The 6,297-nt window shown below is 50.7% G+C and overlaps 1 long non-coding RNA gene across 1 annotated transcript; it reads right to left on the bottom strand.

Moving 5' to 3' along the window:
- Nucleotides 1-227: 227 nt before the first annotated feature.
- On the bottom strand, nt 228-4,819 carry LOC111773077 (uncharacterized). Its single transcript, XR_002807276.2, has 4 exons — nt 4,770-4,819; nt 1,215-1,765; nt 639-819; nt 228-548 (listed from the first exon to the last, which is right to left on the bottom strand). It is a non-coding gene; the product is annotated as an uncharacterized lncRNA (long non-coding RNA).
- Between the last annotated feature and the right edge of the window lie 1,478 nt (nt 4,820-6,297).

Raw genomic sequence — 6,297 nt, 5'->3', positions numbered from 1 at the left:
AGGGCTCAGTCCCACGAGACAGCCCTCTCCCCACAACTTCAGAGGTCAATTGCAAGGCCAGTACTTCGTCTCCCTATTCCTCCCTTTTCCTATCTTTAAAATGGATGCCACCCACCTAACAATATATTTGTGAGGATTAAATCAGGCAACCACGAAAGCATGATGTCTGGATAGGAAGTTTATTAGTTAGGAAAGATTCATTCATTTATGAGAGAGACTAGACTGTAGTGGTTTAAATAAGATGAAAGTTTATTTCCACCCCAAAGCATAAAAGTTAGACCAATCAGGGCTGGAAAGACAGATGTGTGACATCACTAGTGACCTTGGCTCTTTCCAACTCTCCAATTTGACATTCTCAAGGTTACTTCATAGTCCAAAATGGCTTCAGGAGTTCCAGCAATCACATCCACATTCCAAACAGGGAGGAGAAGAAAAAAGTACATGACTTCTCCTTGTGAAGGAAACTTCCCAGAGTTCCCACATCACTCTGCCATTTATATTGCAGTCAGCAGAACTTATTCATAGGGACACATCCAGCTGTAAGAAGGCTGAGAAATGTCTTTCATTTAAGTCTTAAGTCTTAAAATTTAAGTCTTAAAATTTAAGTCTTTCATTAAGTCTTAAGGTAAATGTCTTACCTCTAAGAGGCAATGGGTGTTCTGTTACTCAGGAAGAAGGAGAGAAAGGATATAGGGGCCACCAGCAGTGTCTACCGCAGGAACGAAGCTTTGAAATCAGCCTCTTGGGATTCAAATCTCAGCTCCGCCAGCTACTATCTTCGGGCAAGTTACTCAGCCTCTCTGTGCTCAGTTTTCTCATCTGTAAAGTGGTGAGAATAACATTACAAACCTTGGAAGGTTATTATAATGAGATATACTTCAAGACACAGCACAGCAGCTGGTATACAGTGAGTGCTCAATAAGTGTAAGATAACTACGATTACTTCCCATTTCCTCCTCTATTTTGTGCCACATCCTTTGCTAATATCCGAGAATTCAAAGAAAATGAGATTGGCCCAGGACTATTTTCCCCCCACTTATTCTAACGCCCCATCCTCTCCATTGGCCCTGAAGTCACTCCATTTGGATCACTTCGATGGTTTGTGCCATGGTGATGGGACATGACACCCAGAAGGCCACTGCTCTTTGCTGAGTCCTTTGATGGACTTGAAGTTTTCTAACTAATAAATATCTAAGTCACGAACTGCTTGATACCTGGGTGCGTGGGAGGCTGGCTCCGAGGGAATCAGGAGATGGGAGAGGAGGCATGAAGAGTGTGCAGCCAATGGAGGAGTCACAGAAATAGAGGGGTACCAGGCTTGTTCTGCCTGCTTTGCTCTTACTTGTGGCAGACACTGGCGACACAGTTAAGACAGGAAGGAGGGGTTGTGAGTGAGCTGATTCATGGCGTTTCTCTCCTGAAGGCCAGTTGTGTGTGCTGACACCCACCAAACATACAGGGGCTGCATTCTAGCCAGGAGCGGGCCAACCTCTGTGGTTCTGGCCCCAGCACTTGCTTGTCCTGGTCGGTGATGTCTGGTCTACAGGGAGCTGCCCTCACACCTGAGGCTGCAGATAGCAGCCCCCTCACAGAATTGAAATGGCTGGCCCATCAGGCTTGCTCCGGCTGGTTTAGCCTTGGAAAGTTTTTCAGGACAAGGCCCCTTGCATCTGAAGTCAAGAGATCTGGGTTTCAGGCGTAGCTGGGGCCCCAGCTTGTCCAAAGATATTTGGTGTGGCTTACCACTCCTTGCTTCGTTTTTCATCTGTGGAAAGAGAGTAACAATATATTCTGTCACTTGGCCTTGCATTTTCTTCAGGGAAAAAAAACCTGAAAAGAAGGAGAGAAACTTTGGGAGAGAAGATTATTTGCTGTTTCCAGAAAATAGCACTGTGAGTTTTCTTGGTTTAGCTGCTTATAAGAACCACAGGTGTTCCATGACACTTGGGTATTAGTTCCTGCTTCTATGACAACAATCTCAAGTCCAGGAGAGACACCAAAGGAAACTTTCTCTTGCTTCTTCCAGACTCTCAGTTCCACGATCAATGCTCAGAAGAGCTGCACCAGCCCCCAGAAGCCCCGATGTTAGAAATGGGGATGACTTATGACTTGGTAGCTTATATTCTATTGTGAGTGTGAAGTATGTGGCAAACCGTGTATGTTTCTGGATGAAGATGCTGTGGCATGGGGAAGATAATAAATGATGCGATCTTCACCTTAAAAACAGTTTAGAATGTTGTTGGAGAGACAAGACGAGCGTCCATAGAGACCACTAAGGAGAGGAAAGAAGCCAGGGTTGACTAGTGTGGAAAGAATCTGACTAATGTGGAAAGAACTTTCTTAAATCTGTCCACCTCTCTGGATTAATCGAGAAGAACCAATGAAGAGCCCAAGAGATGGTGTATACATAGCACTTTGTCAACTGTAAAGTCCTATGTAGATATTGTAATTTAGCCTTGGCTAGAGAAGGCCTCACAAAGGAGGTAGGGTACATAAGCCTGAGCTGGAAGAGTAGGTGGCAGGTGGCAGAGGGGTGAGGAGGGCCTTACAGGTGGGGGGGACATGGGTGCTGCTGGGAGGTTGGAGTGAGCATGGTCAGGAGACATGAGTTGGCCCTCCTCACATCCAACTTGAGAGGTTGGTGCTCACCTCTCCCTTCCACAGATGAGGATGCTGGGGGATCCGAAGGTAAGCAGCTGGTGAACAGACATGGTTAGTGACAGACCAGGTCTACACTTCTTGCCACTTAGCCTGTGAGAACCTAATCTGAGGTGTCAAGCTCAAAGTCACAGCTCGGTGCATTTGCTAGAAAGGACGATGCCTTTTGCTCTACAGCCTGTGAACAGGGAACCAAAACAGTCATATGATCTGCAGCATCCACGGGGACAAGGTCCCAAGAAGAGACCCCCTGATATGACAGGGCTAGGGCTAGCTTGAGAGGGTTTCTGTTTCTTGAAACCAAAGAATCCGGGACTAAGCCGTTGCTTTATCGCCTACGTAGCCTGGCTCTCCCTCCTACTTGGCCTCACCCCGGGGAAGGCAGGGAGAGTAAGGGAACCTCATTTCCAGCCAGAAACGCATTTTGCTGGTTGCCTAGTCAGTGGGCAGAGCAGGAGCTGCGGCAGGGCCAAGGCTGCCGCAGGCTCGCAGATCAGTGAACGAAGCCCTCAGGCCAGGAAGGGACAGCTTCTGAGCTGAGACATCTGGCCAGGCTGCAGGGGAATCCAGCGCCTCCGGGGAGGCCATTCCGGGCAGGCCCGGTCGGGACGGCCCCGCTTGCATGCCTGAGTGGGAGCCGGCCTTCTGGGCTCTGCTCCGGGGACCCGCCCCGTCCTGGGGACCGGGAGCCAGGACCGACCCCTCCGTCGACCCCGTCCGCGGGCAGTGAGCTGTGCCGGCAGGCGCGCTGCGGGAGCGGAGGCTGCGCCCCGGGGCAGGGCCAGCGGAGGAGGGCGACCAGAAGCGACGGTGAACACATCGGGAGCAACCGAGGCTCTGCGCTTGCACAACGATGAATTGCTCTGTTTAAAGGGTTTTGCGATCAGAAAAAGATGACTTTGCTGCCTGCCTTGAATTCCGTCCTGGAAACTCTCTGAACGCAACGCTGAGATTTAAGCTGGAGAGGAAAGATGGGGAACTTATTCCCTTTCTCCTTCTCCTTTTTTCTTACTTTGTACCCACCACCCTCAACCCCCCAAATTTGAACACACAGACACACACACACACGCACAGACACACACTCTGCTCTTGATGGCTTAAGAGGAAATAGCGCCCCCTGGAAGCCACTTGGGGTAGAAAGATGCCCAGAGAGCGCCCCCCCGATAGGGTTCCACTGCCCGGTTTGCGGGGTCTCCCGGGAAGCCAGCCCCACATTTTCTAAGGAGCTGTAGCTTCTATTCCTCTGCAGCGTCAGCCTCCCCTCGGCCATTGCCAAAGGCACTTAGACAGCCCAGCCCGGGGCATTCACAGAAGAGCCGAGTCATCCCTTATGAGGCCACATGCACTCAGTGGTCCCCGGAGCCTCTGTCCGGAGGTCAGGGGGCGCCTGGAAATTCTGGGAGCATACTGCAGAGTCAGGGGGTGAAGCCCTGCTCTGCGGCCGGCCGAGGCCTGTGGGGAGGCAGAGAGCCAGTGGCTGCGTCAGGAATACTCATTCTCGGCTCTGGAGGTAGGGCTTTCAGGGCCCCGTCGAGACCGTGAGCATCCGTGCTGCAGGGGCTGGCTTCCTCAGTCCTGCCTCCAGCCCCTAGACGGAAGGACTGGCGTGTGTGGCCAGCCAGCTCAGGACCGCTCTTGGTCAAATCGAGGTAGAAGATCCTGTATGCATATTTCTGTGCAATATATATGTCCCCAAATGGATAAATGTTCAGCAAAAGCAAAGGCTGACGATTTGGGAGGAGAGTTCATTTCCATGAACAGGTGGAGATTTAGGACTCTTCTGCAGTCATAGACCTGCTTGGTCTCTGGCGGAAGGGGACAGAGACCTCTGCGATATCCCCGTGTGTGTAGGGCGCTCTCTAGGTGTCAGCCACGTGGCTGGGTGGTTCCTGGAGCAGGAGGGAGGAGGCAGGAGAAGTCGAGGAGAGACAAGTGGGGAGCGTGGGGTATCAGGACATCTTTCTCCGTGTCCCCCAGAAATCTCGAACTCAACAAACCCAAGTTTCATTTGCTGTCTTTATTCCTCAGACTGCTCCTCCTCCCCATGACCCCTCCTGCCCGTCCCCCAGCTCATAATGGTTATCCAATCACCAGGTGTGGCTCAGTCTCACCTACTGCATCTTCTCTCATCTCCAATTCCAGCCACCTGGTTGGCGTCCCCTCCCCTCATCTTGCTCACCCTCAGCTACGGTTATCCTTAACTGTGACGCCACAGAAAGTGCTTCCAGGTTCTCTCTTGCCTCCGGGCTAAAGTCCAAAGCCCTAACAGGCCTTAACAGGTCACAAAAGGGGAGCTGGCTCTGCTGGCTGCAGCCCATCTCTGCTCTCAGCCTGTGTTACTCCATGCCGTCGGATTACTGGGCCCCCTTCAGATTCTCACCCTCTCTCACCTATGAATCTTTGCACACGCAGTTTCTTCTGCATGAACAGTCTTCCCCTTTCTCATTTGGCAAAGTCAAATTCATTCTCCAGGTCCAATGGAAATATCTTCTCCCTCTCAGAGGCCTTTCCTAACCCCCCAGCTATGGATTTGCTGACTTCCTTCCCTGTTTCTGTGGAACCCTCGACTCCTGCTGTCCCTTGTAATTGCACGATTCCTTGGCGGTCATTCCTAAGCTCTGGGAGGGCAGGGACCATGCTTATATTGTTCTGTGGGATTTCTGGAATCTAATATAACCCTAAACACATAGTAGGTGCTTTATAAATATGTCCTGAATGAATGAAGAAGTGGCTTAAATGCAGTGTCTGCAAGTCTCCCAGTGACCATGAAATCAGCAGGGGCGTTGTCCTTGAGTCCCCGGTCCAGTAGCAGCGGGCTATGTCAGTCAGGGTTCTCCAGAGAAAGAGAACCAATAGGAGATTGGGTGAGGATAAGGAAGGGGGAGAAGGAGGGGAAAGATCGAGATTTATTTTAAGGAATTGGCTCACATGATTGTGGAGGCTGGCATGTCAGAATTCTGCAGGGCAGGATGGTGGGCTGGGGACCCAGGGAGGAGCTGAGGTTGCAGCTCAAGTCCAAGGTCAGTCTGGAGGCAGAATTCCCACCTTCCTCTGGGACCTCAGTCTTTTCTCCCTTAAGATTTTCAACTGGTTGGATGAGGCCTACCCACTATGAAGAGTAATCTGCTTTACTAGGGTCTACTGATTTCATTGTGAATCACGTCTAACAAACACCTTCACAGCAACATCTAGACATGTGTTTGACCGAATATCTGGGTACCATGGCCTAGCCAAATTGTCACATAAAATTAACCATCTTATGGGACAATCTAGGTGAATCATTTAACGTCTCTTAACCTCCATTTACTTGACATTCATGGGGACAATGTAGCGCCCGCCTCCTAGGGTTGTGGTGAGAATTAGAGTAGACTGTGTCTAAACAGCCGTGACGTTGCCTGCCTCATAGTAGACAGCAGTCTCGCCTTCGCACCTCACTCTTATTCCAGTCATACTTCACCCCAAAGGGAGTGCCACGCTGTAACAGAGATTCTAAGGGCCGAGCATTTTCTGCTCCTTCCACCCCATCGCAGAGAAGAGGATGCTCTTCAGGACGGGGACACGCTCTTTTCCCTGTCCGTAAGGCAGGCTCTGTGTGGCTCCTTCATTCCATTTCCATACCCAGTGGGAAAAGAGGATGAA

The sequence above is a fragment of the Equus caballus genome, chromosome 4, assembly GCF_041296265.1.
Source record: "Equus caballus isolate H_3958 breed thoroughbred chromosome 4, TB-T2T, whole genome shotgun sequence".
In the NCBI taxonomy this organism is placed as follows: Eukaryota; Metazoa; Chordata; class Mammalia; order Perissodactyla; family Equidae; genus Equus; species Equus caballus.
This window is presented reverse-complemented; position numbering and strand designations above follow the sequence as displayed.